The sequence below is a fragment of the Salvelinus sp. IW2-2015 genome, linkage group LG33, assembly GCF_002910315.2.
Source record: "Salvelinus sp. IW2-2015 linkage group LG33, ASM291031v2, whole genome shotgun sequence".
NCBI lineage: Eukaryota > Metazoa > Chordata > Actinopteri > Salmoniformes > Salmonidae > Salvelinus > Salvelinus sp. IW2-2015.
Genome location: NC_036872.1, coordinates 4,358,281 through 4,382,540, shown reverse-complemented (window position 1 = coordinate 4,382,540; position 24,260 = coordinate 4,358,281). Strand labels below are relative to the sequence as shown.

General features: G+C 44.2%; 1 pseudogene; it reads left to right on the top strand.

Moving 5' to 3' along the window:
• The window catches only part of LOC111958077 (multiple C2 and transmembrane domain-containing protein 1-like), a 215,076-nt pseudogene that overhangs the window by 100,569 nt on the left and 90,247 nt on the right, over positions 1-24,260 (top strand).

Sequence of the window (24,260 nt, the reverse complement as noted above, 5' to 3'; positions counted from 1 at the left end):
CCTCGGGGGTTTGTGGTATATGGCCAATATACTATGGCTAAGGGCTGTATCCAGGCACTCTGCGTTGCGTCGTGCTTAAAGAACAGCCCTTAGCCAGGGTATATTGGCCATATACCACACACCCTCATGCCTTATTGCTTTATATATATATATATATACATATATACACATATATATATATATATATATATATATATATATACATACATATACACATATATACACACATATATACATATACATATACACATATATATATATACATATACATATATATTCCCCTATGGAGCGCCCAATCCATACATTCCTCTATATGGCACAGTGAAGAGAGATTGCAGGCAGGAAAATGGGAGACACCGCACAGCCTCGACTCGGACATCAATCTAGCTCGTGAGCGTAGGGCTGCCGCTGCCATTTGTTCTGGAATGATGGGTTTGAAGACTCTGCCATTGACCAGATCTCCACCTCTTCCTTATAGCTAATGAAATGCCTCAGTGAGCTGCTGGCCCCTGCTTTCACTAAAGTCCTCATAAATGACACAGCCCTGACAGGTAATCTGACAGCCAGACCATGGCACGACTGCCTGGGCCGCAAAGCAGGAGAGGAGTATTGGAAATGGTTGGGTACCATTTTTTTTGTGATTTACGTGACGTTTCTTTGTGAGGTTTTGTGATTTATCACACTGAACTCTCCTATTGACCTCTCTCAGACCAGAAAATGTCACAAAAGTAAAAATGATCGATAAATAAACCTGCTAAGCTAGATCTCAATCGCGCGGTGTATTGGGCGGACGGACTTGGTGGCCGGGCCTGCGTGCTCTCGTGGGTGGGTGAGTGCATGTCAGTGTCTTAACGGGCTTTTGAGTAGCCTGCCTCTTCCCAACCCGTCCTCCCTGTATGCCCATCTTTATTATTTTGGGATCTGATGACATCGTCAGTCTCTATGTGGAATTGTAATTATCTGGTGATGACTTCTCATTAAATTATTCACGGTCTTGTCGGCTCGTTGGCTTGTCTTGATTAACAGTGCCGTTCATTACAAATAAAGAATACCGTTCACCATTTTAATATCCAGATAATACCAAACGTGTCATAATGTAATTCTAATAAAAACCCCCGTTGAAGTCATTCATTACAAGTTCCCTCTTGAACTTAGAGCCTCATCCCGAGCCTCATCCCCTCAGGTCATCTGGGCACGAAGCTCATGCCAGGTCTACTGTATGTCACTGAGCCAGAGCAATGGCGTCATCCCTCCTCCTGACAGACTAGCTCAAAACCTGCTCCTTGTCATGACTGGATCCCTGTTCCTTCTCCTGGTGCTAGCCTTGGTGTCCATGGAGGGAGGGAGAAATAGTGTGTGTGTTTGTGTGTGTGTGTGTCCTTTGTCCAGTCTCTTGTGGTCAAGCCTGAGTTCAAAGCAGAACATGACGGAGGTCACAGAATCAGCTCATAAGTCCTTGTACTGAGTTAATAGCACAGGAGTGGTGCGACCATGCCGATCACAGATATATAAGTATGGTTTCCCTATGATGCTCAGAGGTCGTTGTTTTAATGTATTATTTGCTAAATGGCGTATATACTGTATATATATAGTGGTCCTGGTTGTCTTTTGGGTTCAGCATACAATTCACATGATATGAACAGCAGAAAACCATGCTGTCATATGTGTTTCACCTGAAAATAGGTTGATGGTATATCCCAATGATCCAGGTATGACGTACACACCTTCAGTCTTCTGGGCTGGCAGACACTACTGTTGAGTCAGGATAGTGGTGGCGGAATGGGCCCACTCCCTCCAACTGACCTGACTCTGTTTGGAGGGACCTCAGCCAGTGATGTCAAACATGTGTTGTTATCAGTTACCGCTGCACTCATCTTATGTGGGTGATGCACATTTTCTCTCAGGTGTAGGACCGTAGGAGGTCCGAGGTGATGACCTCATGCTATGATACTTCATGAGGTCAACTTACTGTAAGTAAAAAGCGGATTGATGCAATTTTAATGTCTGGCAAGGGAGCCTGTCTACCTGGCATGTTTTACTCCCTCTTATTCCCTCTGAAGTTGATGAGAGCGGAGACGAGTGTGTATTGGATTGCCTTTTCAGCTGCCTGTCAAGTTAGCTAAGGGAGCTGGAATCCTATACAGTTTAATTGGCCACATAAATAAGCCTCAGCTTCAGAAACACATGGAGCTTGGAGCTCTGCTCGTCTCGGAGTCAACTTGATCCATCTCCTCAGTACACTCGTGATTTTTACTTGGTTTGAGAGGTTTGAACTGCGATAGCTGTAGCCCCTGCGCGTGTGTGCGTCCGTGCATCCATGCGTCCCTGCGTGTAAAAGACATTCTATGTGGGCACTATGAGTGATGATGACTTACTGAGCAGAGCTGACTGAGGAAGTTGGGCCTCTGCCAGCTTTTTCATTCCCATGCTCCATAGTGCCTGTTCCCCTGACCACCAGTCCATCTGTGTGTGAGATATAACACACACACCACCCACCTATGACCAGTCACTTCCCGCACCATTCCAGGCAGGCACCTTCATTTCATGCTCTTCAGCCTGTTGGATGGACAGCGTTAACGTACATATTTATGGCGTCATAAAGCCGGCCGTGGTGGTGTGTTGAGAGCAGCTGCTTCTCTGGTGGATGTCTCGGGGGGATATTATCGACCCAGCAGGGGGAAAGGGAAGGAATGGAGCATGTCCAGAGAATAGATACATTGTGTGGCAATCCGATAGCGGATTTCTCGGCTTATTGCCTGATCCATATGAGACCCTGGGCATCTGATGTAGAACTCTGAATTAGGGATGACCTGTTCTGGCTTCACGAATACTTTGTTTTATTTCTAGCCATTATGTGCTTGCCCTGGTAACTGTAAGGGAAGAATAGAATAACTCAGGTTTTTAAGTGCATGCCGTCAATTGTTATTTCTTTGTAACGGCACACCAAAAAATGAGGGGGAAAATAGTCTGTTTTCAGTACTTACTAAGTCATTACACGGAATATTCCACTGGTAATTGAAGTGTGTGTGGTTGAAGTTTCCATTTTTACCAGTACCTTCCATATAACCCTCAATGGTTTCAACACCTACTATCTTTCACATGTATTTTCTGTTGACACCCATTACTAACTAGTAACTACTACACCCTTCACGCAGTGTGTGGTAGCTACTCACTGTGCTCTTCCTGTTTCCAGCCATGCCTCAGCCCTGATCCTGCTCTCATCCTGCAGAGATATGCGGGTGCATCCCAAATGGCACTCAATTGCCTACACAGTGCACTACTTTCAAAGGTAGTGCACTATGTAGGGAGTAGGGTGCCATTTGGGATGCGTCTGTGAAGGGCATCTGGGGGGGGGGGTTGTGAAGTGCACATCTCATCCCATCTCGTCACAGAGCCATAACCTGCTGGGCTGGCAGCACAGAATCGTGTCACTGTTATGTCAGCGTTTTCACRCAGCCCCCCCCCCCCCCCCAGCCCCCCTAGCATACAGCTCGTTACGATGTAATGAGCTGTATGCCACTAGAATGCAAGTACCAAAAAGCACTTGATGTCTGAGTCGTCCGACAGACTGCATGTTGGACACGATGAAGCCTATGAATGGGACTATATTATGAATGAGATAATGTGTGGCAGGTTGACGTTCATTGTCATGAATCTTACCCTGGAGGCAGAATTTTGCAATTTCCACTAGTTAGGCCAGCTGCAAAGTCAAAATTGGCTATATTATAAAAATGTATGATAAGATATTTCATATTTAAGGTTAGGGTTAGGCGTTAGGGTTAGCAGTGTGGTTAGGGTTGAGATTAGGGTTAGGTTTTAAATCCGATTTGATGATTCTTCCCAGCTAGTGACCACTCTGCAGAGCTGCCTCCAGATCAAGATTAATGACGAAAAACACTAACCTGCTAATGTATGCGGAATTTGAGAGGAGGAATATGGAGATTGAAGCGATGGACAAGAAGGAGAACTATGATGTTAATGAGTTGTTTGATTGCCTCAGTCGTCGCTGGACATTGTTTTTGCCCCAAATTTAGGTCTGAGCCCGTATGTATCAAGCGTCTCAGAGAGTAGGAGTGCTGATCTAGGATCAGGTCCCCTCTGTCCATGTAGTCTTATTCATTGTGATCAAAAAATAGTTTGTCAGACACCTGTGAGAACGTGTGTGTGTGTGTGTAGTGTTTGTGGATTGCATAGTTAGTTGTCTAATTTAACTCTGAGAGGGGATTGGTGATAGGGCTGTTTTGTATTGATACTAATGGCACAGTAATGCTCCTGATCCTGACTCAGCAATCCTACTCTGAGACTCGTGACACATATTAGGCCTGGGCGGTAGACCATACATACCGTATAGCGTCAATACCGTCAAAACTATTTATTGGAAGTTTTTCAGTAAATGTGAATATTTGTAGCTGCTTTTTACCTGCCGTCAACTTGTGCAATACGTTAGGAGATAAAGCAGATCTGCGTTCTTCCTTTCACCTGTCACATGATGAAGCTTGCCGTAATTCCCCAGAAGAATTGAGCCAGTCACGTATGTTTGTAAATAGCACGACGGGAGAAATCGGGAGCTGGTGAGTCCACAGAGTTCAATATCTATCGGTGAGTCTATGTTGTGTGGCCGTACATGAGAGGATGAAGTTCCATTTTGCAATTCACTACTAAATGTTTGCCATCAGATATCTTATCATGGCTTTCTGCCATAAGTCAAAGAGCTCTGGATGAGTTGTCTGTACAGTTGCCATTTTCTTCCCTGTGCTTCCTTCTAGTGTTTTTTCCCCCTCCGTTCTTCTCTCCTCTGCTCCGTGAACACCTGCTGCTCTTCCATCAGAAAAGCATGCATCACAACTTTGTTCATTTACCCAATTTCTCTCATTCACTTTCGCTTGTGAATGTCCACACTCACCGAACATGACATTCGGTAGCTACGAGCTATCCTTGTATAACTTTATGAGCTGGATTTGCCTGTCTTTGCAATTAGTTTATGTTCATTTTCACTCGTTAGCATTTAGCTAACAGCTTCTATGTGATTTCGCTATTCGTTGGTGCTAATTGTGTTTGCATTCTGGGATTTTCTTGCATGTTCAACGCCACCTTGCGTGCTATGCTGGTAATACCGTTAATCCCGGGGTGAGAGAAGGATGGTATGACGATATGAAAATCTTCATACCGCCCAAGCCTAATACATACGACCCCTAAACACAGTTCGGGGTATGTAGGTCAGTTTGTCCGACACCTGTGAGAATGTGTGTGTGTAGTGTTTGTGGATTGCACAGTTAGTGGTCTAATTTCATCCTGAGAGGGGATTGGTGATAGGGCTGTTTGTATTGATATTAATGCCACACTAACACTCTTAACACTCCATGTGTGCATGTTCGCTCGTACGTGCGTGCGTTCTGATTATTTGAGTGGGTGGGTGACTGTGTGATTATGTTAATGCGGTTTGTGTGGTAGGTTTAATGACTGTAGTAGGGACGGATGATCATTGCTTTGATGCTAATCTGAAAAGACACATGGAAACACACACAGTGCCAAGCTCCCAGCCAGCCCTGGCCTCCATTCTTGCCTCTGCGGGGTCAGTAAGGAGAGTGGGTGGTTGGCTGGTGATATCAGATAGACTTATGGGGATGGAGGATGAGTGACTGTGTGACCGACGGGGATTGGTAAACTCACTCTTCAGTTTAAAAAATATCCACACACACACACACCATCAAATTGCTAGCTTTTCAGTGGAGTAGCTAGCTAAGACGTTGTCAAGGGGACGGTCACGTGTGTGAGACAGAGGTCCCAAGTTCTGTTCTCGGTGTGAGCTAGTGAAGGAGGAAGAGGTACGGTTGAGAAAGCACAGTGACGTCTGTCAAACTGCAGACTGATAGGCTGCATTACGCTGACTTGGGTTTAGCTCTGCAATCATGTGACACAAAATGACCAACAACCTCAGGAAGTTATGATGGACATTCAGTGGCGATACACACACACACACATACACACATTGTGAGATTGAGGTGTGTGCCTGCATGCACACATGATCCAGCTTCAACCACTACCCAGGTTACTATGGATCCCTGAACGTGAGCAGACTGTCAAGCTGATCAACTCCATTATCTCCATTATCTCCATTATCTCCTCTCCAAACAATGCTCGGATATCCATGACTATGACATTTTGAGAGCTACTCTGTGTTTATGTTTATTCAAATGAGATAAAGTGCCTGTCCAAACCCATTGGTGTGACTGAAGAAGGCCCCGGCCACCAACATCATCTATCTACGCAGTCATATTTGCTTGACATTTAGCGTTTTCATCTGCTTTCCATCAGGATTGATTTCATATAGAGAGAACTATAAACCAGTTCACTGATCTTTAAGGGATGTTGTGCTGCTGTGTGCTGCTGTGGATATAAGAGAGGGCTCAGATTATAGTCTCAATAAATCAGTGTTTTTTTGCATATAGGCAAGGGTAATGTTTATGCATGTTTATGCATGTTTATGCATGTTGATGCATGTTTATGCATGTTTATGCATGCATGTATTGGGTTACCTGTATGTGATAGAGTGTAGCTTTTGTCCACTCTACATGGCCAGTTTCGGTGATGAGCCCGAATCAGCAGGATCTAGCAGACACAGGGACAACTCCAGGTAAACACCCCCATCTAGTGGTCAATGTCAAGCATTGATCTCCTCTGCTGAAGTGGTGTGTGCGTGTGTGTGTTTGTGTTCATGCATGTCTGTGTGTATGTAAAGTATGTGTGCATCAGGGCTGGGGTCAATTTCGAATTGAAAGCAATCAATTCAGGAAGTGAATTCATCAAAAAAATCTAAAATTCTAAAACTTTTAAAGTAAATAGCTTCTACTCCTCGTTTTTTTTTAAGAAGTCGTTGAAAATAGAAGCCGTTCTTTCACATTTTGAGTTGCTATCTAAGTTTGTGCCTGTCATGTGGGTGCATCCTTCACAAAACAGCTTCAAATTAGCCACAGTTCAAGAGAGGATAGTTTTAATGAGAGTGAGCTGTTAATTAAAGAGAGACTTTTCAGTCCTGAGGCCTACGACCCCACAGCATGTTCCCGGAGCGGCGGCACCTCTGTCTCAGCCTATTAGGCTTTATCCTCAGTCACATAAAAATACAATTATGCTTTACCTTTATTTTTTACAGTTAGGTCAATTAAGAACAAATTCTTATTAACAACGACGACCTGTCAAACAAACCAATCAACTACATCAATAAACAACACACTATACATATCGTGATACAAATAAATTACACGATACATGAAAAGCAAACACAAAAAGCAGAACACAGTCATAGTAAACAAATGCATTATTCAGTAAAAAGGCACTCTTAACATCCGCCTGAATTGCTTTAGAGGCACCAAATACACCAACGTGAACGACTTTTGGAGATTACTCCACCAGGCGGGAAAGAAACTAGAAGCAGAATTGCGTAACTCAGTGGAGATTGAAGGGGTCTCCAGGGTTAGCCATCCCTGAGTCCGGGTCTGGTAACTTATACGCTTGAAGGTGAACAATGAGGTAAGGTATGGCAGAAGCGTATCGATCTATGAGACTTCAAGGAAGGCCAGTCATCTTTCTGATACAAAATGCAATGATGCGTGCTAAACCTATCGCCCGTAGTAAAGCGCAATTTGCCATGTTAAACAGCGTCCAATGGCTTCAATACCGTAGCAGCTGCATTCAGATAGGCGATATCGCCATAGTCAATAACCAGAATGAATATTGGCTGAATGATTTGTTTCCTGCTATTTAACAAAAGACAGGACCTGTTACTATAGAAGGCTATTTTAATTCTTAATTTCTTAACTAACTCATCAACATGCTTTATTGTAAGATAGCTTTTCGTCAATCCAGATGCCCAGATATTTATAATCGAGGACATGATCAGTGAGGGCACCATCCAAAGTATGTATGAATAAAACATCAGATATATTTTTACGTGATTTGGAAAATAAATATACTTTGTTTTACCTGCATTTAGTACCAATTTTAGTTCAACAAAGGCTTTCTGAAGGGCAATAAAGGCATATTGAAGTTCTGACAGAGCCTAGTCAGCTGTGCGGGCAATAGAATACAGGTGAATGTTTTTTTTTTTTTAAGATTAACCAATATTGATAATGTAAATAGTGAAAAGAACCAGACCAAGAGTTGATCCCTGTGGGACACCTCTTGAAATGTCTGGAAAACCTGATTTAACACTGTCCTTTAAATCATTTCCAAACTAGCTACAGGCAGCCTGGTCCAGGCCAATTGATGAAAGCCTCTGAATAAGTAATGAAAAGTAATGAGTGATCCACATTGTCGAAGGCTTTAAGACAGGTCAATAAAAAGGACTGCATAGTGTTTCTTCTTATCCAAGCAATTAAGAACATCATTTAAAACCAAATGACCTGGTCTGAAACCTGACTGGTGTACATTTAGAATACATTTCGTAGGTGAGTATTTAGCAAGGATTCTAGAATTTTTGCTAGTCCAAGTGAGTTATGAAATGGGGCAATAATTATTTAGGTCACGGGTCACCACCTTTGTGAAGAGGGAGTATATGGGCCGCCTTTCAGACCCTGGGGATGATACCAGAAATAATTGTAAGGTTAAAAATATGTGTTAAAGATTCTGAAATCAGAGGAGCAGAAATCTGCAGGAAGAAAAGGCTCAAGCAAATCTGCCCAGTGGGTCATCAATCTTGCACAAGGCGTCTAGCACAAGTGTAAAGTTGTTGAAAAGAAAATGAAGATTCACTAGTTGACAGAACTCCCAATCGAGCCAAGAGGCGTAGGCAGTCGACTGGCGGACCAGCTTAAATTAAACCATCATTTATTTAAAAAATATCAAAGCCTGTGGAGAGGAATTTCGACACGTCAGTGGATTAACTGTTTTCCAAACTTTAGACGGCTCATTAGCAGAGTCTGAGATAGAACTTAGAAAGTTTCTAGATTTAGCTTTCTTGATTGAGGAAGTGTATCTATTTCTCAATTGCTTAAAAAACTGCCAATTAGCTACAGTCAACTTTTCTAGCCTTGGCCCAGGCCTGATCTCATCATAACAATCTGACAGTTCTTTAGAGAACCAAGGATTTGTTAGAACAACTCCATAGCTAATTCAGGGTAGCTGATAGAGAAAAAGTCTGAGCATACATATCACGAAGAAAAGCTTGTGGGGGAAATTATTTTACATTTTTATTCATAAATATACAAGGATTAGTGTTAATCGGATTGGTATCTCTAATTCATGCAATAGGACAGTGATCACTCAGATCATTAGCAAAGACACCACTGGACAAGCACTTGTGGGGGATATTTGTCAGAATTAGGTCAATCAGTGAGGAGTTTTCTGGATTTATTTTACATGAATCCATTTTGCAATCAGTTGAGTCAGGTTAAAGTACAGACAAATATTCTTTAAATGCTCTGAGGCCGGGGTTCCCTAAAATTCCCTAACACAACTAAATCAGATGAAAGAAAAGGTTTTAAATACTCAGAAATTGTTTTTTTTTAAAGATAGGATAATGATGTTTAGAGAACATGATACCACAAGAGTTTATTTCACAAATATAGCCACCCCTCTCTCTTTTTTTCTGACTGTCACACCTGAAGATGTAATCAGCAATATCAATGTCCTTATCTGGGATTGAGCCCATTAGTTAAGTCTGTGAGAACCAAAATATCCAGGCTTGTGTCATGCATCCAGATATCAAGAAGGTCCATCTTTGAAATGAAACTTCGTAAGTTGATATGAAACAGCCCAAGCCCTTTACATGATTTGAAAACAGCAGGGTATCCATATTTGTGGCATTTGAAATAATAGCACTGGACGAGCTTACCACAGTGGGTCTCCCAATTGGGTTAACAGTGACAGAGCTAACAGTGGAATTAAACTTTATGGTCACAAGGTTATCACTGACAATAGCCCTGGGAATATGGTTATCTGTGGCAGTACGATGATAACACTGTGAAATAGTGGGAACGGGATGAGGTACCTGAGCAGTGGTTGGGCTGTTTTGGAGCAAATGTCTCAACACGGCCTTGAAATGCGAGGACAGGGTCCAGGCACCAAGATGATTTGGATGTATGGTCTCCGTCATCCCTGTAGAGCATCTTTTGTTTCCAAAATGCGTCCCAAGTTATCTACAAAAGCATTTTAGCCTACTGCAGTTCTGTTGGCATAACTTTTGTAGATAACGGCCTGGAGTGTGAGTCACATGACATGAGTCTTGAGGCCAGACAGTGTTTGCATGTGTGACCTGACCTGCCTTGCCCTGGTTAGTGCCCCCCTGCTCACAAACATGAACACAACTCACTATAACAACCGAGAGGAGAGGACAGGCTGCCTTAGACCGGGGGGAGGTAGGGAGGGAAAGAAAGAAAGAGAGAGGGGGGAGAGAGAGAGCGAGGGAGAGAGAGGGACATCTGTTTACCCCTACAGCGTGATTAAAGAGATTCAACTCTGAATAGGACAACATGCATGACATTACGTTAGATGTATTACTAGATTCAGTAAGCAATACACAAGGAGGCATATCGAAAACAATAGTTAGTCATTATGCACCATCTTGAGCACCTTGCTTTTCCCCAAAACAAAGCACCCTTATCTCGTCAGTTTCACCCACATCTCTTTTGCGCAGAAGAAATCTCCCTTCTGTCTCTATGGACAGGTAATACTAACCCCCATCTTTCCTCCGTGCTGTTGTCTTGTGTCCAGGGACAAGTGATCCGTATGTGAAGTTTAAGATCGGTGGGAAGGAGGTGTTCAGGAGCAAGACTATCAATAAGAACCTGAACCCAGTGTGGGACGAGAAAGTCAGCCTACTGGTGGACAGCCTCCGAGAACCCCTCTATGTCAAGGTCGGAGGACTCAGAGCTACTACACTGTTTTGGGATATTCACACATGTATTGTCAAGCATTAGTACTATCTTTATATACTTTGTCTAACCATTGCCTCCATCTGAAACATGTAATTGTGACGTTTGGGAAGGTGTGATGTGGTTATTAGAATACAGCGCTAATTTCAGTGGACTTATGCCATGTAATGTGAAAATGAAATGAATATAAATCAAATGAATGCATATACAGTTGAAGTCGGAAGTTTACATACACCTTAGCCAAATACATTTAAACTCAGTTGTTCACAATTCCTGACATCACCACTTTACTTTAAGAATGTGAAATGTCAGAACAATAGTAGAGAGAATGATTTATTTCAGCTTTTATATCTTTCATCACATTCCCAGTGGGTCAGAAGTTTACATACACTCAATTAGTATTTGGTAGCATTGCCTTTAAATTGTTTAACTTGGGTAAAACATTTTGGGTAGATTTCCACAAGCTTCCCACAATAAGTTGGCTGAATTTTGGCCCATTCCTCCTGACAGAGGTGGTGTAACTGAGTCAGGTTTGTAGGCCTCTTTGCTCGCACATGCTTTTTCAATTCTGCCCACACATTTTCTATAGGATTGAGGTCAGGGCTTTGTCAACAGCTCAGACACAAGAGGTATGTGGCAGGGTCTACAGTCAATCACGGATTACAAAAAGAAAACCAGCCCCGTCGCGGACCAGGATGTCTTGCTCCCAGACAGACTAAATAACTTTTTTGCTCGCTTTGAGGACAATACAGTGCCACTGACACGGCCCGCTACCAAAACCTGCGGGCTCTCCTTCACTGCAGCCGACGTGATTAAAACATTTAAACGTGTTAACCCTCGCAAGGCTGCAGGCCCAGACGGCATTCCCAGCCGCGTCCTCAGCGCATGCATAGACCAGCTGACTGGTGTGTTTACGAACATATTCAATCAATCCTTATCCCAGTCTGCTGTTCCCACATGCTTCAAGAGGGCCACCATTGTTCCTGTTCCCAAGAAAGCTAAGGTAACTGAGCTAAACGAATACCGCCCCGTAGCCCTCACTTCCGTCATCATGAAGTGCTTTGAGAGACTAGTCAAGGACCATATCACCTCCACCCTACCTGACACCCTAGACCCACTCCAATTTGCTTACCGACCAGTAGGGTCCACAGACGAGTATTGCAACCACACTGCATACTGCCTAACCATCTGGACAAGAGGAATACCTATGTGAGAATGCTGTTCATCGACTACAGCTCAGCATTTAACACATAGTACCCTCCAAACTCGTCTCAGCTCGAGACCCTGGGTCTCGACCCGCCCTGTGCAACTGGGTACTGGACTTCCTGACGGGCGCCCCCAGGTGGTGAGGGTAGGTAACAACATCTCCCCCGCTGATCCTCAACACTGGGGCCCCACAAGGGTTGTGTTCTGAGCCCTCTCCTGTACTCCTGTTCACCCACGACTGCGTGGCCATGCACGCCTCCAACTCAATCATCAAGTTTGCGGACGACACTACAGTGGTAGGCTTGATTACCAACAACGACGAGACGGCCCTACAGGGAGGAGGTAGGGCCCTCGGAGTGTGTGTCAGGAAATAACCTCACCTCAACGTCAACAAAACAAAGGAGATGATTGTGGACTTCAGGAAACAGCAGAGGGAGCACCCCCTATCCACATCGACGGGACAGTAGTGGAGAGGGTAGTAAGTTTAAGTACACATCACGGACAAACTGAATTGGTCCCACACAAGACAGTGTTGTGAAGAAGGCGCAGCAGCGCGGTTGTGGGCAACTGCTCCGCCCACAACCGTAAGCTCTCCAGAGGGTAGTGAGGTCTGCACAACGACATCACCGGGGCAAACTACCTGCCCTCAGGACACTCTACACCACCCGATGTCACAGGAAGGCATAAAGATCATCAAGGACAACAACCACCGAGCCACTTCCTGTTCACCCGCTATCATCCAGAAGGCGAGGTCAGTACAGGGTGCATCAAAGCAGGGACGGAGACTGTACTCTATATCATCTACTGCATCTTGCATCTTTATGTAATACATGTACCACTAGCCCTTTAAACTATGCCACTTTATGTTTATATACCCTACATTACTCATCTCATATGTATATACTATACTTTATACCATCTACTGCATCTTGCCTATGCCGTTCTGTACCATCATTCATTCATATATCTTTATGTACATATTCTTTATCCCTTTACACTTGTGTGTATAAGGTAGTAGTTGTGGAATTGTTAGGTTAGATTACTCGTTGGTTATTACTGCATTGTCGGAACTAAGAAGCACAAGCATTTCGCTACACTCGCATTAACATCTGCTAACCATGTGTATGTGACAAATAAAATTTGATTTGATTTGATTTAATGACCACTCCAATACCTTTACTTTGTTGTCCTTAAGCCATTTTGCCACAACTTTGGAAGTATGCTTAGGGTCATTGCCCATTTGGAGGGCCCATTGACTGATGTCTTGAGATGTTGCTTCAATATATCCACATAATTTTCCTTCCTCATGATGCCATCTATTTTGGGAAGTGCACCAGTACGTCCTGCAGCAAAGCACCCCCACAACATGATGCTGCCACCCCCGTGCTTCACGGTTAGGATGGTGTTCTTCCTCCAAACATAACGATGGTCATTATGGCCAAAAAGCTCTATTTTTGTTTCACATGGGGACAAAGTACGATCTTTGTCCCCATGTGCAGTTGCAAACCGTAGTCTGGCTTTTTAATGGCAGTTTTGGAGCAGTGGCTTCTTCCTTGCTGAGCGGCCTTTCAGATTATTTCGATATAGGACTCGTTTTACTGTGGATATAGATATAGATACTTTTGTACCTGTTTCTTCCAGCATCTTCACAAGGTCCTTTGCTGTTGTTCTGGGATTGATTTGCACTTTCCGCACCAAAGTATGTTCATCTCCAGGAGACAGAACCCGTCTCCTTCCAGAGTGGTTTGACGGCTGCGTGGTCCCATGGTGTTTATACTTGCGTACTATTGTTTGTACAGATGAACGTGGTACCTTCAGGCGTTTGGAAATTACTCCCAAGGATGAACCAGACTTGTCGAGGTCTACAATTTTTTTCCGAAGGTCTTGGCGGATTTCTTTTGATTTTCCCATGATGTGAAGCAAAAAGGCGCTGAGTTTAAAGGTAGGCCTTGAAATACATCCACAGGTACGTCTCCAATTGACTAAAATTATGTCAATTAGCCTATCAGAAGCTTCAAAGGAAATACATAATTTTCTGGAATTGTCCAAGCTGTTTAAAGGCACATTCAACTTAGTGTATGTAATCTTCTGACCCACTGGAATTGTGATACAGTGAATTATAAGTGAAATAATCTGTCTGTTAACAATTGTTGGAAAAATGACTTGTCATGCACAAAGTAGATGTCCTAACCGACTTGCCAAAACTATAGTTTGTTAACAAGACATTTGTGGAGTGGTTAAAAAACGAGTTTTATTGACTCCAACATAAGTGTATGTAAACTTCCGACTTCAACTGTACTACAGTGCAGTACACCTGAGCAGAGTACAGTACTAGGGTTGCAAAAATCTAGTAACTTTCCAGAAACCTGGTTGTAATATTCCCGGAATCAGGAGGGAATAAGCCCGAAATCCCAAGTCATCTAGACAGCATTTCTGGAAGACCTGGGCATTTTGGGAAAGGTACCAGATTTTAGCAACCCTATACAATACAGTATGTAGTCTCTCTGGTGACAGTGTGTTGTCTTGTGTCCTGCAGGTGTTTGACTATGACTTTGGCCTTCAGGATGACTTCATGGGTTCTGCCTACCTCTACCTGGAGTCTCTGGAACACCAGAGGTCTGGACAGACAGGGGAAACACTCAACTTTACACCTCTCCTTCATCTCTAGCTATTTCTTTCTCAGTTGCACTTTCTCTCTTTTTTGATTGCACTCTCTCGCGCTCTCTCTCTCTCTTTCGTGCTCACTCTCATGCTCTCTCTCTTTCCTTCACCCATCCTTCTCCTCTTTCTCCTCCTCCTTGTCTTTCTTCTTGTCCTTCCCTTCATCTCTCTCCATCTCATCCCTCTCATCTCCTTCTGCTTCTCTTCCTTCCTTTTTTCCTCCCTCCCCGTCTCCTTTTTCTCCTTCCCTTCCTGCAACATAATGAACTGTCTCACACAGAAGCATATTTTCTCTCTCTCTCTCTCTCTCTCTCTCTCTCTCTCTCTCTCTCTCTCTCTCTCTCTCTCTCTCTCTCTCTCTCTCTCTCTCTCTCTCCTTGTCTCTCTTTCTCTCTTTCTCTCTCTTTCTCCTCTTTCTCTCTCTTTCTCTCTCTTTCTCTCTCTTTCTCTCTTTCTCTCTCTCTCTCTCTCTCTCTCTCTCTCTCTCTCTCCTCTATTGTTCTCCAACACATTCTGTCTCCGTGTCTCTCAGCCATGTCATCAGTTTTGTTTTCTTTGCACTCACAATTGTGTCCTTGTTTGCTTATCTCTCTCTCTTAAGGCCACAATCACCTATTTGTGTCCCCATTTTCCTTGACACTTGCTTCAATGGAACTTATCAATTGCACCACTGCCCTCTAGTGTACTTCTATGAAATGCAAATTACTTGATTTACATGACACACACAGGTTTGCTAGGGAGTGTGTGTGTTCATGTGTGTTACATGTGCTGTGCGGGTCACTGTGTCCTCCCTCTGCCACTTCAGGAAACCTGGATGTGGACCCTGACCTTGTGGACCCCCAGTTCCCCGACCATGACCTGGAACTCTAGACCTGGCAGTCACACTGTCGCCCAAGAGGGAGACTTCAGGGAAGCTGTAAGTCCGCAATTTTTTATGTCTTTCTCTCGCGCTCTCACTCTCTCTCTCTCTCTCTCTCGTCATCAAACTAATCATGTATATATCATATCTGAATGTGCCAGGATTTGGATTGAAAAGGAAAAATGTCTGTTTCCACATCAGTATCTTAACTGTCCTAAGGTCAATAAAGCCTGATTGGACATACTGCTCATTTCGGACCAGGCCCTAATCCCCGGGCTCCGAAGAGGATTAGACGGTGCAAGAGAGGCAAACTAGTGATCTCCCTGACGAAGACTACGATGGCGAGTAAATAAACCGTCTCTACCCGCCATTCTATTGGCGAACGTACTATCACAAGAGAACGATCTGGACGAGTTCCGTTTGAGACTATCATATCAACGGATCCTGAAGAACTGTAATATCGTATATTTCTCGGCGTCGTGGCTGAACAAGGACATGGGAAATAAACAGTACCAGTCAACAGTTTGGACACACGTACTCATTCAAGGTTTCTCTTTTTTAGAATAATAGTGATGACATCAAAACTATGAAATATATATTGAGATTCTTCAAAGTAGCCACCCGTTGCCTTGATGCAGCTTTGCACACTCTTGGCATTCTCTCAACCCAGCTTCATGAGGAATGCTTTTCCAACAGTCTTGAGGATCCCACAATGCTGAGCACTTGTTGGCTGCTTTTTCTTCACTCTGCAGTCCAACTCATCCCAAACCATCTCAATTGAGTTGAGGTCGGGTGATTGTGGAGGCCAGGTCATCTAATGCAGCACTCCATCACTCTCCTTCTTGGTCAAATAGCCCTTACACAGCCTGGAGGAGTGTAGGATCATTGTCCTATTGAAAAACAAATGACTCTGGGTCTTCCTTTCCTGTGGCAGTCCTCATGAGAGCCAGTTTCATCATAGCGCTTGATGGTTTTTGCGACTGTACTTGAAGAAACTTTCAGAGTTCTTGAAATGTTCCGCATTGACTGACCTTTATGTCTTAAAGTAATGATGGACTGTGGTTTCTTTTTGCTTATATAAGCTGTTCTTGCCATAATATGGACTTGGTCTTTTACCAAATTGGGCTGTCTTCTGTATACCACCCCTACCTTGTCACAACACAACTGATTGGCTCAAACGCATTAAGAAGGAAAGAAATTCCACAAATGACCTTTTAACGAGGCACACCTGTTACTTGAAATACATTCCAGGTGACTACCTCATGAAGCTGGTTGAGAGAATGCCAAGAGTGTACAAAGCTGTCATCAAGGCAAAGGGTGGCTACTTTGAAGAATCTCAAATAGAAAATATATTTTGATTTGTTTAACACTTTTTATGTTACTTCATGATTCCATATGTGTTATTTCATAGGTTTGATGTCTTCACTATTATTCTACAATTAAAAAAATAATAAAAACAAAAGAAAAACCCTGGAATGAGTAGATGTGTCCAAACTTTTGACTGGTACTGTACATCTAGCTGTTTTTTCTATGCATCGTCAAGACCGAACGGTATCTTCGGGTAAGGTTAAGGGGGGGAGGTGTGTGTTTCTTTGTTAACCACAGCTGGTGCGCGAATGTAAAGGAAGTCTCTAGGTTTTGCTCGCCTGAGTTAGAATACCTCATGATAAGCTGCAGACCATACTATTTACCAAGAGCGTTTTCATCAATTTTTTTGGTAGATGTCTATTTACCTCCAAAAAAACAATACTGGCACAAGACCACTCTCAACGACCTGTATAGGGCCATAAGCAAACAAGACCATGTACATCCAGAGGCGGCTCTCCTAGTTGCCTGTGATTTTATTGCAGAGAAACTGAAATTTGTCTTACCTTATTTTTACCAGCATGTAACAAGTGCAACTAGAGGCGAAAAAACTCTACATCACCTTTACTCCACACACAGAAACACATGCAAAGCTCTCCCTCCAGTTGGCAAATCTGACGATAACTCTATCCTCCTGATTCCTGCTCACCAGTAAAAACTCAAACAGGAAGTACCAGTGACACGCTGTGTGGTCCAATGAATTGGATACTAAGCTACACGACTGTTTCGCTTGAACAGACTGGAATATGTTCCGGGATTCATCCGATAACATTGAGGAGTTTACCACATCAGTCTCCGGCTTCATTAATAAGTGCTCCGATGAAATCGTCTCCACAGTCACCGTGCGTACATATCCCAACACCATTGTGCCCTTCAAGCTCATCACTAAGCTCTGGACCCTGGGACTGAACACCTCCTTCTGCAACTGGATCCTGAACTTCCTGAGGTGCCACCCCAGGTGGTGAAGGTAGGCAACAACATATCCGCCACACTGGACCATTAACATGGGGGCCCCACAGAGGTCCTTGCTTAGTCTCTTCCTTGTACTCTCTGTTCACCCACGACAGCGTGGCCGTTCACGACTCAAACACCATCATTCATATTTGTGACGACACGACAGCGGTTGGCCTGATCACTGACGACGATGAGACAGTATATAGGGAGGAGGTCAGTGACCTGGCCGTGTGGTGCCAGGACAACAACCTCTCCCTTAGCGTCAGCAAGACAAAGGATCTGATCGTGGAGTACAGGAAATGTCCACATTGATCGGGCTGTAGTGGAGTGGGTCGACAGCTTCAAGTTCCTCGGTCCAGAATGAAGGAAGTTAGAGGTAGTTTCTCAAGCCAATGCTAACTAGCGTTAGCGCAATGGCTGGAAGTCTATGGGTATCTGCCAGCGTGCTAGAACATACCATAGACCTTTAGCCATTGCGCTAACGCTAGTTAGCATTGGCTTGAGAAACTACCTCCATCTTCCTTCATACTGGACACAAAGACATAAAAATGGTCAAATCCTGAAGTATCCCTTTCATTCTCACTTCAATTTGGCTCAGAGGAAATGTCTCCCCAGCCAACGGCACGGCTCCGTAATACATCACCGAGCCAATGATAGATAGTCTCTATGAGCTGCTGAACTGTATACAATCCATCTTTCCACTGGTGGAAATGAATTTGCAGTATAGTAGACCTACTGGAGAAAAAAGATTTGAGCACGCACGCACAACAAACAATTTGCTTTTAGAAGAAACAAAAAACGATGTGCCATTTTCAAAGAGTGTTGGGTAATATTGCTCCTAATGATGTGCATCCTTCCCTCTGTGGACGTGCTCAATGTTTCAGAGTCGTATTTATTTATGTTCAATTATTTGTTTGGTTAATTGGACCCCTGCATGTTTGATATAGAACAAGAGGAGAGTCTTGGGGGAAATGTTTTATTCTGTTTGATCTGATGTATTAATTTTGCTCCTTATTTGGTTCGATAATTCCCGGAATCCACATTTGACACAACATATAAACTGTATTTGGGTTAAGCATCCTTTTGGATCCCTCAAACTGTGAAAAGGAGCACAAGGTCACAGCAACACTACACAGTATGGATGTTGTTCTCTATCGCCACCTACTGGGCAAAATGAAATATTGAATTCAAGTCCATGACAAACTACAATCAAAACTAGACAGACGATTCACATTTATATGTTCACATTTCATAAAATACTGTACTACATGGTAATCAGAAACAGGAAAATAACCTTAACATAATGACTACTAATGTCTAAGAAACGAATGCCCAGATACACACACACACACATACACAGATGCTTTCGCCATCACTGGTTAATCCTGGAGTGTGTTAGCCGGTCCCAAATCACTTCCTAACCATCCATTTGGCCCTAAAAACCCTTCAATATTTGCAGATCTGTAAGGTGGAAGCAATATGGTTGAAGGACCTCCTCTACACGGGTTACACCTACACATACCCTTGAGATCTGCAGGTATTGACGCGTTAGGGCCAAGTGTAGGCTTAGAGAGTCATGAGGGACTGTATTTGCAGGTTGTCTGCCAGTGTGTGTGTGCGCTAGCACACATATATACCTGTCCCCTGTGTGTGTGCAGCACAGTATATATGGGCCGTTGTGGGTGGCCGCGCTTCTTACTGAATGTGTTGCTTATTTTGGCTGCCTGTGACCGTCCTCCTCACCCTGCCTCCTCCTGGGCTGACCTCTGACCTCTGATCCCCTGCAGCTCTAAGCTCTCCAGCGTCCGATAACTGCTTTGTCTCATTTACAGACCATGCTTTTGAGAAGGAGCTGGAAACGATCCAATAAGGTAATACATGGCATGTTACCTCTAATACCAACTACCGACCTACTCTACCCACCCAAACCCCTCTGCTGTCCTGGGTTCGGGTGGAGACCCAGCCCCTTCTCCCTGTCACCTTTATCAGTTCCCACTCCATCATGTTTTATTTCCCTCAAGCTGCGTTATACAGAAAGGTGGAACTGAGAGCAGTGACGAGTAGCAGGTATACTGGATGTACAGAGCATGCTTGTTGTTAGTCGGCAGGCAGCCTAGTGGTTAGGGGCGGCAGGCAGCCTAGTGGTTAGGGGCGGCAGGCAGCCTAGTGGTTAGGGGCGGCAGGCAGCCTAGTGGTTGGGCGGCAGGAGCCTAGTGGTTAGGGGCGGCAGGCGCCTAGTGGTTAGGGGCGGCAGGCAGCCTTAGTGGTTAGGGGCGGCAGGCAGCCTAGTGGTTAGGGGCGGCAGGCAGCCTAGTGGTTAGGGGCGGCAGGCAGCCTAGTGGTTAGGGGCGGCAGGTAGCCTAGTGGTTAGAGGGTTGGACTTGTAACCGAAAGGTTGCAAGATCGAATCCCAGAGCTGACAAGGGAAAAAATCTGACATTCTGCTCCTGAACAAGGCAGTTAACCCTATTGTTCCTAGGCCTTAATTGAAAATAAGAATTTGTTCTTAACTGACTTGCCTAGCTAAATAAATAAAAAGTCCAGATGGGGTCTTCTGTACTTTGACTGAATTTTTGGTCTCTTTATAGTGACCAGAAGCTAAAGAATCGTGTGAAAATGTAGCCATTGTAACATAGTAACCTCAAATTGCGATTTGGGCACCAGTCTTTAAGGTTACAGCCAAGAATCAATCCTGAAACTATAGTTGAATGTTTAGACCGTGATTTCATATTCTTTGTGCCTGAAATATAAAAATAGATACTATTTTAATTATATATAGTAACTAATCAGGGTTGTAAGTTATAATTGTTAAGTTATGGAGTGTGGCACTTGAAAGCAGTTTGCCAAGACCCTACTGGAACAAGTCCAGTGTTTTGCTAGTCAGGCTGATACAACCAGCAAGGAAGCACTGTGACTCACTGGTCTGGAAAGGAGGACGTTTGTTAGTGCAATATTCGCTCCGAATATTTAGCAGAAACATTGATTGGTTCCCTCAAATTATATAATTTTTTTCCGGGGGGGTAGAAAGCTGTTTGGATTTGAAAATCCAACAGTTGTAATGGAAGGAACAACGTCAAAACAGCCTTTCCAGCAGAGGAGGCTGGTGGGAGTAGCTATAGGAGGAGGGGCTCATTGTAATGGCCAGAATGGAATAAATGGAACGGTATCAAACACATGGAAACCACATGTTTGACTCTGTTCCATTAATTCCATTCCAGCCATTACAATGAGGCTGTCCTCCTACAGCTCCTCCCACCAGCCTCCATGGGACTTTGAGTTTGGTATTAGCCAGACTAGTGTATTGCAGCTGATGGGTGAGACAATAAAGTGACTCTTTCTCCCCTGTCATCTCTATACCTCTCACATTGTTAAGGGGCCTATGTGACTGAGGCAGCAGTTCAGTCTCTTTACAGAGGCTCACCAGGCTCAACTTCAGGCCCAAACTGAAGCCAAGAAATGGCTGGCCCTTAATGGTCTTAGTTTGAAGATTGTAGATAGTCCTGAGAAAAAATATATACATGTTTCTTTAGGAGAAAGGGAAAAGAGGAGGTTCAGAGAAGGAACTTGTGATGAGAGAGTGAGAGAGCACCTTTTGGATGGAGGGATAGTTTTAGAGGTGTGTCTTTGTGTGTTGGAGGTTTACTTGCTATCGAGCTAGATCTCCCAGGTCTGAGACGAGACCCTTTTACCTCATGAGGACATCCACCCTGTGAATACCCGTTTGATTTCCCATCATGCCTAGCAGATTGACCCTTAACCTATGTTCCTCATCTTTGCTCTCTATTATTTCCTTACTACAGAAGGAATGCTGGTCCCGGCGCTGCTTCTCCTTTACATTGGCCTATGCATGTGGCACATGTGTCTGTAGCCATTGGCTATTCATGTTCTGTATCCTGTTTGTCCCTCTGCATCATAGAAGCCCTCGGGAGCTCAAAACCAGTAGGCTTTATGTCTCTGTCTCATTTGAAACCAAACCCCATGGATGGACTCTTGATGACAAACAACTTCCCACATTTGTCTATGTTTCTGAGAGCAGCATTCTCGATCGGAAGGCGTGTAGTCGAGTACAGTCGAGTACAGTTGAGTAAAAGTTTGTTTGAGTTTATATCGAGAGACAGTAACATCGTTTGAGTGTGTCTCTGGTTGGAGTGGTGCGGACATTCTGCTGTAGTGCTTCCCCCCCAAAACCAAACCTTTGAAGCTCCAAACTGGGCCATCCCGCCTGTGACTCGGGAATTATCTCCAGCGCTAACTAACTGCTGCACTTCCCCACCAAGCCCTACTTCTCCTGTGTGTCTGCCTCCCTCCCTCCACAGTTATTTATACACCCTCTCCTCTTTAATCAAGCCAGAATAGTGCTGGACTCAACACATGCAAACAATGCACGAACCACCGTGGCATAATTATAACACTAAAATAGTTGACATCAGCTTCCCTTCAAGTCCAGAAAAGCCAGCTCATGCCTCTTCGTTATCACATAAGTTGAAGAGTTCAATCACACAGGGCTTTCGGTTTAGACTATATCAGCTCCTAAATTGATTGTTATTTTCAATAAGGGATTTCAACCCGACACTTACCCTCATATTTTCCCTGCTCTACTTTGGGCGTGGGGTGTTGAATCTGTTCATTCCTAATCCAAATCGGGCCATGGGTTTTTACATAACGAGCGATATGTAGCAACAATACAATAACGCGGCCTCCCAATTAGGCTTTTCACCGGAAGAGGAGTTAGCTTAGAGCATAGCATAGAGCGGCATCCTTCACCATTAGCATGACAACATAGTGTGGTAGGTTACCTGGACTGACTGTACAGTAGTGCGGGTATGGCTGGTAGTATCACACAGAGCCCGGCTCTCATTGTTTCATGTCTGGAGAATGGAAATGAATAGGCCTCGTCTCCACATCAAAGCGCTGCTGCTTGTGCGCCAGGGTTTGTTCACAGTTTAATGAAATTCACTCCAAACAAAAGATATGCTAATGAGGCCCCTCCAAATGAGGCAGGGAGACAGTGAGATAACTCATAGAGATGTGTTTGTTTGACAAATAAGTACCGACGGGCTTTGTTTTTGTGTTTTTTCTCTCCCCGCACAAGCGAGCAATAGATGTGTGACTCCTGCCGAGGTTAAATTAGCCTGTAAGCGATTAGGAAACGGTTCGAAGATGGGTTTTAAACTGAGGGGGAGGAGCATCAATCAGAATACATGCTGTCAGTGGTACAGCTCAATGGGTTTTATTATATTCTACTGCTGTCACTCAAAGACTCATAGACCGGGGCCTGTGTTCATAAAGCATCTCAAAGAGTGCTGGTCTATAATTAGCCCCCACCCCTGTCCATAGTCTTATTCTTTATGATCTGAAAAGCTAAACTGATCCTAGATCAGCACTCCAACTGTGAGACACTTTATCAACACAGGTCCAGGTGAAAACACAGAGATGTCCATTGTTAGGTTGTGACTGTGTAGGCTGGGTCGTAAAGCCTGTAGAGTGGACAGTAGAAGCGTCAGGGGTGGGATCTGAACCCAGATCAGGTACAGTATCTATATTACAATGTACAGGAGTGATCCACAGCATAATGGGCGAGCTCTGAACCAGAAGTTGACTCCAATGTTTCTGTGTTGGACTGTGTGTTTATTCCTTTGCCTCCATCTCTTTGTATGGTCTTCATGTCTGTCATATGTATTGCTGTGTGTCTACAGATAGAATACTGTGATTTGACTGTCTGTTTCTGTGTGTGTGTGTGTGTGTTTGTCGCTGAGCTGCTGTGTGTGTGTGTGTGGTGTGTGTGTGTGGTGTGTGGTGTGTGTGTGTGTGTGTGTGTGTGTGTGTGTGTGTGTGTGTGTGTGTGGGTGTGTTGTGTGTCTGGGTGTGTGGTGTACGCAGCAGCTGCATTCAAGTATGCGTTGTCAGATGTCCACAGGAAAGCTCAGCTGTGGAGAGTATAGTGAGCATCAGTCTGATTGAGGCTCGCGACCTCCAGCCTATGGACGCCAACGGCTTCAGTGACCCCTACGTCAAATTCAGACTGGGCCATCAGAAATACAAGAGCAAGGTACCTACACCAGCCCTCACGTACTGGACCTTCCAACCCATTTCCTAGCCAATTGTTACTTTAGCATTACAATACATGACCAAACGGATGTGGACACCTACTCGTCGAACATCTCATTCCAAAATCATGGCTTTAATATGGAGTTGAATCCCCTTTGCTGCTATAACAGCCTCCACTCTTCTGGGAAGGCTTTCCACTAGATGCTGGAACATTGCTGCGGGGACTTGCTTCCATTCAGCCACAAGAACATTAGTGAGGTCGGGCACTGATGTTGGGCGATTAGGCCTGGCTCGCAGTG